Below are 13,525 nucleotides of genomic sequence, written 5' to 3' on the forward strand. Positions count from 1 at the left end.
ATTGTGCCTTCCAGCCCTTCTGGTAGTTACAGGAGGTTTGTAAGTATCAATGTTTTATAGCTGGTGAAAAGGAAAGATGTTGGGTTTGGTCATTTTATTACTGTAAAATGAAGTGGTGTATGAACCAGACACAGATTTTTGCCTTCCATGAGATTGTCCCATGTCTCATCTGCTGGACCCAGCATCGTCTCTGGAGGAGACCTCACCTCGCTGGTCATGCCAAGGAAACAGCGGCACGGCTCGGCAGTGCAGCAGAAATCATGCTGTTAATTAAGATTTGCAGATGGTTTAAGAGTAGTTTCTTAAGTAACACTGGGGTATTTGTGTTGCATATAAGTCTCATAGAATAGTGATGGCATCACTTTCTCTATGTTCCTAAACTCAGTTGCTCCAGCCTCCTGTTAGCATGCGTGCCACACCAGCTTGTAATAAAATGTTATTTCCATGACTCAGAAGCATGAAAACTGTATACCTACATATACCTGTGTCACATTTGTGAAGTGAAAATGTAGTTGAAATTCTGTGCTGAACAAAACCAGACATTGTATCCCTTTTTAATGTTAAAGTTCCAAACAAACACCATAAGGAAATTTCTGAGAGTCCTAGGCCACCACCAGATGTGCCTTTCTGGTGCTGGGGCTAAATGCCTGCTTCAGCAAGGAGTATTTTGTATTCAGCCTTTCTTATCATCTTACATTTCCTCTTGCTGTTTAAATATTTTCCCCTTGGTCTTCCCTGTTCCTAATTTCTTTCCAAGAAATACTACTACTACTACTACTACTACTACTACTACTAGTACTAGTACTACTACTACTACTACTACTAATTTTGATGCACCACTGGCTTATTCAGTATATTTTCCATCAGCCCTGGGACTGTTGCTCCTGAGTTTCAGTCCTCAGCTGGAGTGCTTCTCCACGTCCCACAAGTCTGGGTTTCACTCTCTTCTGACAGACCAAGCTCTACTTCTGCTTTAATCTGCTGCAGGACAGAGCAGTGAAAGACCTAATTTTTAATACAGTTTTCCATCATTTTTACCACAAAACATGGGAATTAGCCTGTCTTTTCTTGGTTTCTCATCAGCTGTTGGTGAACAGAGCTGTCCCAGTGTTTTCAATGGAGCCATGTTGCTGATAAGGAGCTTCCCTTTCTTGTAGTGCAGTGCTGAGATCAAGGGACCGCACTGTGGGCTGGTTCCTGCAACACCCTCTACATTCTATGACCGCAGGATGGTGCCTCTGCACTGTGCTCCAACAAGAGCAGCCAATGCTGAGTGCTCCAAAATATCTGTGCAAGCAAGGTTAAATGGCTGTTGCTGCCTTCAGAGCAGTAGTGCAATGGTGCCTGGCCCCATAGGATACCACTTCTCCTTCAGCCTAGTTTGGCTATGTGGACTGTGGGCCAAATGGATGAGATTTAACCTTTGTAGATGAGCAACCTTACCCTTGGGATAGACTCTGCCTTGTGGTGGTATGTGAAGTGACATAGGCAATGGTGTGATGTGTCACCAGTTTCCTGCGTGTAAACTTGGTGCTTTCAAACATTTTTGCCTCCCTGGTTGCTGACAGATACGCTCTCTAAAGCTTCTTCAGCTTAATGTACTGGCATTTATTTGCAGCTCTGCCTTGACCGAGTTTTATATTATTCTTTCATGGGAAAACGCACTGTTCACAAAAGCAAGGGACTAATAGCATACAAGAGCTAATACTTAGCAAAAGCAGGTATTATGCAATTTGTCACCACATGACGCTGCTAATACATCTTTAGTCCACAACCACGGTACCCCTGCCATGTTTTAAAGTGCAAAAGATAAGCATACACTGTACCCTGGAGTGCCTTAGTCTATAAATATCATTCAGAAATATGGGAAACAGTGATCTGAATCTGATGGCCCTTTTTGACACAATTACTGGAGCAGCGTGAGGTGCTAACATTTGCAGCAAGGGTGCACACAGCAAAAGGGAAGTTGGATGTGCGGGCTGTTAATTCAAGCTTAGATAAGCTTCTGACTAAGAGGGTTTTAGTTTGTTTTTTTTACCCTTATATGATGCTTGTATGGTAGCTGTACTCACCTGTAAAGCCACATTTAATGAGGATACCTCATGCCTTTTAATGGGCCTCTACAGACTTCAAGGATATGAATCCAAAATAGTCTTGAATATCAAAATGTTTTTATTTGGCTGCAGATGAAGATACTCTAACGTGGAAAAATCTGTGTGCTGTTTGAAATGAAGTGAAAAGGGCAACATGATGAAAAAGAGTATTTTCTCTCAAAATAGAGAGACAGACAAGGCATTTGATCCCTTAGTGTCTTGATTGTGTCTGTCTTTGTGCTTTCAGATCATTTTCAAGGAATGCTCATTTTCACGGAATCACTCCAATGCTCAGTGTTCTCAAACTCCTGCTGAATGAATGGCGATGGAAGACTCTCAGCACTATAGAAGAGAAACTAAATTCCAGGGGTCACAGGTAGGGAAGCATATGCAGATGCATACCCTCAGTTTTAAATCATATTGGCCAAACAAGCCAGGCCAAGGTTGTGCTGGCCACTAACAATTTTTCAAATGGCTGAATGGTGACAAGTCATTCCTCTAGTTACCCACTGAGACCTCAATGTATAATAAGAGCCTGAAATAAAGCCTGGAAATCAATAATCCTTGGCTCATGAATAGTTAAGAACTAGGCAGAGGACGGGCAAAGCAAGCATCAGCAGGTGCACCCTTACTGGGAAGGCACAATCTCCATAATTGCATGTGTAGAGAATCAGAGGAAGATTCTTCCTGATTTCACCCAGAAACAGGTGGTTAGCTGGTGCATGTGATAAGTCAAGCTTACTGGTGTATTTGGCTTTCTGTTTCTTAAGGGTATAGAAGCAGATTGTGTGGACAAGTAGGTAATCTGTTTTTCATACATGGTTCCCTTTGATCTTACCTGTTGGAAGTATATGATGTCTTAGCAATTTTCCTGGCAATGAGTTATGACACCATCTAAGGAGAAGGTTTTGGGGCAGGCTAGAGTCCTTTGATCTATGTGTGTGTGCAAATGAGTGTTCATACAGTTGGATGACAGCTCCTTAAAGTAATATCATCGGAGAAACACAGTGTTCTTGCTCATTGTATATATATGAGTGATTCTCTTAGTATTAATACTTTGAGAACTTTTGCTCTCCTTCCTTTTGTATTCAGGAGGGAGTGTATGAGATAACATATTTGTGTTCTAATGGGGAAAAATTCTCAGGACTGGTTGCCTTTCAGGTGGTTATCAGTAGCAGATGCTGGACCTGATGTTTTTTGGCTTTGCTGACATTTTTCTGATTGTACAGGTCACGTATCTCCCAGCACTGTGTATGCCTGACCAGGCACTACAAAGAGAAGAGATTGTGTACCCCGAGGGAAATCTCATCATCAGGCCCAAGGAGTGCTTTGTAATTTTCTCAGCTGTAAGGAATGTGGTCCATCCAGGCACTGCTACCAAGCATGGCAGGCTGTCTCCACTTTCCTCTCATGAGCTTGTGTTGCTAAGCCTGCATCAGGAATACTTATTCCTGCAGTCTCTTGCACAAAGTGGTAACAAAATGCACTGAGGCAAGCAGAAACACCAGCATGACCAAGCCCAAGGTCTAGCTCCTCCTCAGCTCAGATGTGCTGTGTGTGTCTGGAATTTTGCTAATATTTTGGCCCAGGTTTGGATGATGCTTTAAAGGTATTTCTGCAAGAGAAGCTGAACCTGCCAACTTTTGCCCTTCCTCAGCCTTGTGGGCCATTCTTCAGAATCATGCATACATAGGGGTTCACACAGTTAATTTGTCCTGGCTGTGGCTCTTTCTACACAGCATAAGGCTTGAGCCTGTGCTGGTGATACAGATGCAAAGGAGAAAGGACATGCCTGTTGCTGGAAAAGGGAGCTCTTGCCTCTGAGGATATCCTCTGTACATTTCTGCTTCAATCAATCCTTCAGATACTGCCCTAAAGATTACTTGCCTTCTTTTGCTATGCCAGGTAATCTCAGTGTTTAACAATGAAGTATGCCATTCCTGGCTGCTACTAATTAATATATTTCAACCTGTCAATAATTAATATGGAAATTGGGAAGAATAATGCTGTGGAGGCTACAGCCTGAGATCTGCTGCCTGGCAACTGTGGATGTGCGTATCTGTTATATATCAGGAAATTAGAAACTGGAGCAAGAACTGATCTGTCTGACATTTTGTAAGATGATTTAAATAGGCCCACTCAACAAGCACTAGATTTATGTGAGGGTATGAGTGATATGTGCCCGGGGAAAAGATATTATCTCTCTTATGAAGGTGCAGTTAATATCAGACATCTATTAAGCATAGTTCATTAAAGCCTTTGGGTAATCTTATTTTTGGATGAAATCAGAGGAGCAACTTACAAGGACTGACAGAGGGGTTTTCTTGGTAATAATCTTCAGTTTTGCATCTAGCATCTCTCATAGGATGAGCTAAGTGAAGTAGTATCTAGACTGTAACAACAATAACCTTTTCAGATGGAGAGACAGTGCAGTGAAATGTAATAGTGGCTTACCATGTTTGAAATAGTTGCATTAGATAGGTTTATTGAGATACGCCAGTAGTGCTAATATGTTAATGGTTGGTTTATGTTCCCACTCCCCATCCTCAGAGGGGTAGGTTTGCCTCTGCCATGCTCATGGGATGTGGCAAACATTTCATTTGTGCAGATGGAGTGACTGGAGGCAGGCAAAATTATGGTACTATTAAGAAGGTGATGTTTTGTTGCTTCTTCCTGTTCTGGCTAAAATTTTCCTTTATATATTGAGTGTTTTAATGGAATAAGTTTGAGTGTTGTTTTCTTGAATTGGACTTGTTGTCTCCACATTTTGAATCCCAAGTGTAATGCACTGGTTGCAGGAAATAAAGTGAGGAGCCAATGGCAATTGAGATCCCATATCTAATTTCCAGTTAGTGATGCAGCTGTCAGGCAAAGAGACAAAAGAAACAAATTTCTTCAACACATCTGGAAGAAACAGGCTTGGCATGGAGCCTAAATTCGTTAACTTCTGAGAATGTCTCACTTTCCTAGGTTCTGCTGCCAAAATAGGCTCCACACTTGCATTTTGACATTAAAACTAACCACTTCTGGAAATGATTCCTCTTTTCTGTTTTTCTGGTCTTTCTTGTGAAATCTTCTGTGGCTCCTTGTTTAATTTGTGTCACAGCTGCTCCTGTGGAATGAAGCATATGGACTGGCTGCAGCACAGGCTTGGGGCTGCAGGAGGCAGCGAGGAGACTAACCATCACTGAAACAAGAACCCCCAGAGTCTGCTGAAGGGAGGGAGAAATGAGGATGGGCTGCGTGCCCGTGGCAGAACTGGGGTCTCTGGGATCATCCTTTCACCAGAGAGAGACAGCTGAAAAGGAGAGAATAGAGAAACAATGCTCAGAAGAGTAGTTGTGATTTGAAGTCTCTAGATGGTAAGACAGTGTGCTGCCTTTCAGAAAGTAGTTTGCTGAAACTGCAGCTTCTTAAGTGGGATGATTTTTCCATGCCACTTTTTATATCTTTGAAGCAAAAGCTTTATCAGCGCTTAGCATTACCAGCACTGGCATTTTAATTTGCAGACCTTATTTGCAGTGAAGAAACATCTTCATGCTCCTCAGATCCCCCACCCCCTTGAGGTGAGAATCATTGGAGGGATTTGTACCAAAAGTTGCCATCCATGCAGCCCACAGGTCCTGCAGAAGACCCCTTCTGTCAGCACTTCTTGTTAAATGTTGTGGCATTTCCACCTCTTCCTGACTCACCACCTTCCTTTTCCCTTCTTCCTGAAGTGCGGAGCTTCAACCTTGCTTGCTCTGGGTATAATACATCTATAGCTCTCCAGAGCTTGACACAGCCTAAAGTAGGCTGGGTTTATGGCAGTGTATTTCAGCTAATCCTTGTTAATATCTGTTTCAGAGATAAGTCATGTCAAATACTGTATAATCAGAGAAAACTGGAAATGCTACTTACTGAAAGGATTATTTGCCATGGGCTGTTCATACCATCATGCATGGTTTGAGTTTTCTGCTTCCCACAGCTCTCCCCAATGCTTTTGGGATCCTCAGAAATCCTTTTCTAGTAATTATTCTGCTTTGTGGATTTGGGTCTTTTCCACTACCTGTGTTAATTGGACAAACAATCATATCCAGAGGAAAGAGATAATCCGTGTAATTTCTTAGACTTGGGTGGGATATCCAGAATAGCATAAAAGTAAATCTGGTGATACAACATGAGGCAAAGCTGAGTCATTTCCCAAAAAACCCAGCTTGAAACATCCCTATTAACAAAGTTTCTGTACTCTACTTAAAGGGCTGGCAGTAATATAGCCTGCTTCAAAAGCACTCAATTTTACTGTATTATCTGCCTTGCTGTGCTATAACCAGAACAGTTCTTTGATGGGCCGTGCTGTGCTCAATCCATAGCACCTGTCATCTCCTATGGAAGAGAAGATAAGAGAAACATATTTAATGGTGCTAGACTCTCGCCAATGCCTAGTTTACCCTAATTTTCAGGGTAGCGCTTATGCAGATTTCTGCTGGGGCTATGAAGCAGAAGTGCAGGAAAAAAGTGTCTGTGGGGCTGCTTCACCCTTTCAGACCACAAGGATACAGCTTCCTGAAATGGAAGGATTTTAATTAATTAATCTCCCCCCCAACCCCTTTCCCCCTCCCCCCTCCCCGCCAACCTTCCCTTCCCGGCAGCTTTTCTGCTGTGTTCCTACCCCATGTTGTTTTTCAGGTTTATTTGTTTCTGTTTACATAAGAGAACCTGATGTTTTCCTTGCCGAAGTGCTGTCCCTCACAGTAGAGCAGATTAAGTAGGTTTTGCTGAACCAGGTGAGGCAGAAGGACACTGTATCTCTTCCTGACACCTCTACTTTAAGCTTAGCCTTGGCTGCTGCTGCTACTTGTCACCACCTGAGGTCCCGCTGGAATCCAAGCTCTTCTTCCCAGCAGTGTACAGTTAAATTTAGTCGGTGTTATTCCCCAGAGTATGCATGGTGCAGAATACAGGAAAAGGGTAGATGGTGAGCTAGTTATCCTTTCTATTTATGCTCTTAACAAGGGACATTTAATAGCAAATCTTACTACAGCTTTTTCTGAAACATGTTTGCTGTGAGAGACTTATGAAGATGTTCTCATTATACAGTGTGCTACTGAAAGGTAGCTAATTAGCAAAGCCTCAGTATTGTGGCTGTCATGGTAGGTTAAATCACATATTGCAAAAGTATTGGAGATATGAGAGTCTCCCAGTCTGTTTTCAAAATGCCTCATTTTCTTCAGGCTGGCTAAATATATAATTTCAGCATTTATTCCAGTTCACATCAATATCCCAAATTCTCAAAAGATATATATTTAATAATTTGCTGTTCCAGCACAATTTCTGTAAACATTTAATCTCCCATGGTGTATATGTGTTGCCTTTTTCCCCCACTGCTGGCATTCACTGGACATCTATTAATGCTCTGTAACCAAATGAAAGAAATAATGTTTTGAAGTCTTAGCACTGGAGGCAAGAATGGCAGCTAAGAATGACATAAAATTATCGTAGTGATTTGTTTAAATGATTAAAATAATTAAAAAGATTTAAAATATTTAAATGATTAAAATTTTTCCAGATTAGTTTTTCAGTTTATGTGTTTGAACCGATTATACAAACCAACCAACACCAACAAACCAACCAACCAAACACACTGTTGTGGTTTAACATAGCTTTAGTTAAAGAGAAAAATCCATGAATCAGTATAGAGATAGAGCTTCGGCCATTTCTCTCTTTCAGCAAAACCGATCTGCCAGTGGACAGTGATGATCAAAGGGAAGCACCCTCAAAGCCACCTCCTGACACAAAATCAGAACTTAAAGCCATTCAATTGGCCCTTGACATTTCTGAATGTGAGAAGTGGCCAAAGCTCTACCTCTACACTGACTCATGGATTTTTCTCTTTAACTAAAAACCAAGCGTTATAAAACCATATGTTAAACCATGACACACACCAAATAAACAACTCCCCTTGAGCCCCCTTCAACTAAACTTTTATATATTAAATAAATGAGTATGAAAACATGATACATTCAGCAGAAGACACATAGACCTTTATATCTCCATCAAAACTTTGTGCAGTTATGTTGAGCACGGTGAGTTCATCCCCTTACACTGCCTTTCCAGATTTCTTCTTAATATATTGTTTTTTTTCAACCACTGTTCATCAAGATTGTCTCCTCTGTAATGTCAGATGATGACTGTCCAGCATATGGTCTGTAAGACTCTTTTCTTCTATTTCTCATCTAGTCCCATTCCGTATCTTAGGGGTCTCAACAAGCCTTGGAATAAAAAGTGGGAGTGTATGACAGCAAAAACCATTGCTATGGAAAGCATAAACCAGAAAAGACTTCACAAGAAGTATCTGTATTGTTTTTACTGAGTGGTCATTGAGACACACCAAAATGCTTCAACCTTGGTCATGCAGAAGACAAATAGCAGAGCCAGGATGAAGACCCATGTATTCTGAGCTCTGATTTAACCTGCATCCCACTGTACAACCCTGCCTTTGAGGCCCTGTCATCTGGAGAATGTTGGTTTTTCTCTTAGTAAGCAGTAGACCCCCATAGAGATCTGGGAGAGCAATCCTACTGAAGGCAGTGAGGATTACTTACTTGGATCTTATTTTCTTCCCTCAGTGGTAAAGACAGAAAAAAACATGAATCTCCCCATTCAAAGTCAAGTTGGAAGTGTAAAAAGCTATTGTCTTATGCAAAGAGTAAGAGATACAAGAGCCAAGAAGGAGCAATGAATTACATGTTGCTGTTAAGTATCCTGCTTGTAGTAGTATAATTTTGAAAACCAAGAAATTCCTGTCCTGAATACATACGTTGATTCACCGAGAAAATGTGCAGTGTTAAATCACTGTGTCATACTTCTTACCCACACTGGGGTTAGACCAGAGGTTACAATCTGGGTTGTCAAAACAGCAGACATGGGATTTCATCACTGTGAAATCTGTCTCTTTTAAACACCTATTCAAAGTCTGTCTTCACTTAAAGAAGCTAGAAGGTGGGAAAATGTGCCAGGGGAAGGATCATCTTGCTGCATGTGTGGTTTACAGCTCTCTTTCCCCCATCATCTTCTTCTAGCAGCCATCTGAAAGCGGGCTACAGATGAGGTGAATCTCTGGAGTGAGCCTAAGGAGCCATCCGTATATTTTTATGGGATGTTTCAAGAACCCAAAGAAATAAGCAGTGAGAATCCAGAGCACTAGAGCTTGTAAAAGCAACACTGTTGTGTTTAACATTCTCTCTACAGTCCTTCAACATTACTGTAAAGTAATAGTGGATTATGCCCACAATGTGCAGTAGATAATTTCCTTTGATATCTTTTGGGATAGAGTGAAGAAGAGGGGTTTTCACTACTATCATAAGCCATACAGCTCTCGTGATTCTCACTGTCATTTTGTTCTCAAGTGGAAATACTATGACTGAAGAAAATGACACTTGTGATGTCTTCAACTTTTTTCAATTTTTTAAAGACTGCTTGGTATCAAAATGTAAATGAAGACTATTAGCAGAACCTAGAGTCAGGAACTTGCCTGATGATTTGTTGAACTTGGACCTCTGATTTCAGCAGCTTTTTAAATTTTTTTTTTTACCCAGAAACATTACTATGAATAATATTAGGTCACACATACACATTAGGTATTTAGATGCAATTTTTCTTGAGAAAAAACCTATGTATACTGAAAAATGATTGAAGGCTACCTGTTAATTTTGGAAGAATTGGGTTAAGTACAACTGCCCTGCAACAAGGCATTTGTCCTTCGACATATTGATTAGAATATTGACAACCTGAGCAGAAGTAGCTATTTAAAAATCACTGAAGGATTTATGAGTAATCTCATTAAATATTTAAAATCTTAATTTTCCTAAAGTCAATATTGAAAAAGATGTGTCCACTTTTCTGTCTTACTGTTACTGTGAGCAAAATTTTAAGGATGTGATAAGCACCAAGACTGTCCTCTTTCAAGTCAAGACTGGTGCATCTTACTGAAATGATGTGGTATGGTTTGCAATATCCTTTCTGCACCGGCTTGGTTTGGCATCTTGCAGTGCTACTGGGTGGCTGGAGCATATCCCATAAAAGGTGCTGCACTTGACATTTCTCTGACCTCTTGCTGTTTCTTTTGTAAGTACTTCATTGAAATTTTTTTGCTGGTCTTGCAGACTGAAGTAGTAGTCTAGGTTTTTTTTAAAAAAATGATATTCTAATTTATAGTTCAGGTCTTGTTCCTCATTGCAGGCAAATGCATATTAATAGTAGGAATACTATATATTTGGCAAATTATATCACAACTGAAATCTACACATGCAGTACAAAACAACTATTTGTGCTGAAATGGATGGATGATTATTACCTCTTTATTTTCTTTTTCATATCCTTTTGAATGAAAATCTCCTTGTAAAGCCATTATCCTTGTTTTAACAGCTCTCTATACTGAATATGTTTCTGCCTCTTCTTCACTTTTTTTTTCTTTGCTTAGGTTGAGTTTTGATTTTCTGTAATTTCTGAGCTCTACTTTCCTTGTTGTTTCATATTTTTACAATGTCCTGTTCAAAAATTTAGTATGGTCATACTCAATTTTTTTATCTCAAATGTAGGTAGGCCAAAAAGTAGCAGAAACCTTCTCTAAAAACTATATTTACAGCTCTAGTGGCAAGCACTCTCCTCCTACACTGGAAAGCTGTGAAAAACTGTCAAGATGTGAGTGTGCATTACAATGCTGCTGATAATTGGAGCTGGTTTATTTTTTAACCATGGCTTCATTTTGTCAGTTACACCAAATAGAAAAGGAAAGAAGCTCTTCCAATAAAACCCAGCAAAACAGACTACACAACAACTTAAAATTACAGCTTCTCAAACTACTCCACCCATCAAACTACTTGATGACTTCCAAAATTTTTCTTACTAACTAGAAGACTCACGCGAGGACAAGAGTAGAAGAGGACCTCAAAATTGCCACCTGCAAGATGAAGGGAAGAGGAATGACTGTGGTTGTCATTGGTGTCAGAGATCCCTGCAATGACATTAGGTGCACTCCTGAAAAGAGGACAGTGTCTTATAATACACAGGAAAGCAAATAACTTCTCTACCCCCTATTGGTTTCTTTCAAGTATGAACAGAAAAGGAACATCCCTTTCTGTCCTTAACTTAAGGATTTAATTTAGATTGATTTCATCCTAATCATCTGATGCCTAGGTTTTATCCTGTACATGAGCCAGGCACCTTTCACAATGTGAAGAATACTAAGGGGGCTAACTTTCCATAACGCCCTCATTACGAGCCGAATTATTCTCATGCTGGACACTATTTTACAAAGAGCTGATTTGAAATGTGAAGTCAATGCATCCCTTGGCTGCAGATACAGCATATTTGCACTCAGGCTCTAATTGAATCGTCCTGGTAGTCAATGGAAATTTTAGTGAAATGGTGTCATTAATTGGAGTAAAAATGTTACAATGTAGCCTTTGTGTCATCTAGATGAATAACAAAATTATTTCAATTCTGTATATGTAACATTTACCCTACAACGTAGCATTTTCTTTTTCTGCAATGTTTTCCATACTCAGGGTACATAAAACTGTGTCCATGTTCTAAAGGGAAATATCAAGATACAAGAAATTACTGTTTTTTTCTTTAGTTTGTATATGAATTTTAACTAACTATCCAATTGAAATTTTAAAAAATCTAATAGTAGAGAGAAAAAACATAAAGCCTTTGGCTACAGCCCTGGTTTGTTTTCTGTATTTCATGGTCTTAAATTGCTAGTGATATTAAGCCTGAATCCTGTAAAAATCCATCTGACCTCAAAAGTAGCTAGTATGAAATGGAGAGAGGAATAGATTAATACTGAGCTTCTGTCAAAAAGGTGCAAAAATCCTGCAGATTTGTGTGACAACTATTTCTCCCCTGTGACTTGTTCTCTCCTGGACAGCTTTCACGTAGAATTTTTTTTTTTTTAGTACCATGAAACTTAGGGTTTTTGGAGGTTTGGGGATGTTTTAATGGCTGATTTGATTTTGCAAAGGTGTCCCTGTCTAAAAAAAAAGCTTCTTGCTTTTATCAGATGAGATATCTTTCCATGGCTAAATGAACTGCCAGGCTGGTTACCTGCTTGATACAACTGGGAAAAAAACCTGCCTGACTTTTCAGCTGAGGATTAACCGCTCTGAAGCCTTTTGTCTGGTTTGTGAAATATCTCTATCACTAGTCTTTCAGTAACTGATTTCTTAGGTGCTTTCTGTGTGCATTGAAGACAGGCCTGCATTCAGCCTCTTCTTATGGGATGTTATCCACCATTCTTCCCCTCTTAGGTTTCTCCAGCTCTGGACAAGAAAGTGGGTATGCAGCACAGGAACTGGGAGAAAGGAAAAAAAATGTGAAAAATCTCCCACAAGGAAACCCAGCATGAAGAAATGGTAGCTGCTACCTCCTTTGCTAGGCAGATGATGGATGGAAAAGAAGGTTCATGGAAGGGTGAAGAAGTATTAGATTCAGGTGTTTGGAAATTTGGGAGATGGAAAATAATGTCTGAGCAGTTGGGTGGGCAGCAGAGGTAAGACCAGTAAGAGCTGAAAGAGATGAAGGGACATCAGGGCAAAAGGGACAAATAAGCAAAAGAGATGGAGGTTATTCAGAGGCATATTTTCACTTCTTCTTATGCAGTTGTCTTGGCTTGCAAAGCAGGATGTAACCAAAAGTATGTATTCTATCACCATCTGTTGAAAACAGGTGTGGCAGTGATCTTTATCTTGGGGGGGCAGGGAGGGGGAGGATGGATATCTTCTGTTAATGGTCCATCTGTTAAAACCAGGTGAGGCAGTGTTCTTTATCTTTTCCACAATCCATCCTTCCTCCAGGGAGATATCTTTTGTTAATAGGCCATTGAGTCCCACTGCATGGCTGATAAAATTACATCATCTCATTGTGAGATGGGTCCACCCATGAGGAGGAGCCAAGCATTTCCTACCTAGATAAAATCTGAGATTTGGAACATCAGAGCAGCCTTTTTCCACTGGATTCCAGAGGAAAACCATACCTTTCCACATCATCACTGGACCTCTGCACCCTTCTACAGGACCACTGCTTCAACAGAACCACATCTGTCACTCCAGGAGGGCTGCAGCCACAATTTAATCAGACTGCTACCAACACCATGACTGATGGGGTGTCGGTTGTATTCTGACTCTGTTAGTGGTTTGTTTTGGTTTTTTTTAATTGCTGTATTTTTATTTTAATTTTTCCTAATAAAGAACTGTTATTCCTGTTCCCATATCTTTGCCTGAGAGCCCCTTAATTTCAAAATTATAATAATTTGGAGGGAGGGGGTTTATATTGTCCATTTCAAGAGAGGCTCCTGCCTTTCTTAGCAAACACTTGTCTTTCGAACCAAGACAGCAGTATGGGACAGTACACCTCTGAAAATGCTCCTGCTGGAGAAAGGATAAGGAAAG

The 13,525-nt window shown here is 40.3% G+C and overlaps 1 long non-coding RNA gene across 1 annotated transcript in view; it reads left to right on the forward strand.

Moving 5' to 3' along the window:
• The window catches only part of LOC148225203 (uncharacterized), a 32,926-nt gene extending 19,637 nt beyond the window's left edge, over nt 1-13,289 (forward strand). Inside the window, exons 3-4 of the long non-coding RNA XR_015804391.1 lie at nt 2,341-2,469; nt 12,386-13,289. This is a non-coding gene — a long non-coding RNA (uncharacterized LOC148225203). The remainder of the gene's footprint in view (nt 1-2,340; nt 2,470-12,385) is intronic.
• Nucleotides 13,290-13,525: the final 236 nt, after the last annotated feature.

Source organism: Sturnus vulgaris, chromosome 1 (assembly GCF_052056855.1).
Source record: "Sturnus vulgaris isolate bStuVul1 chromosome 1, bStuVul1.hap1, whole genome shotgun sequence".
NCBI classification, from domain to species: Eukaryota; Metazoa; Chordata; class Aves; order Passeriformes; family Sturnidae; genus Sturnus; species Sturnus vulgaris.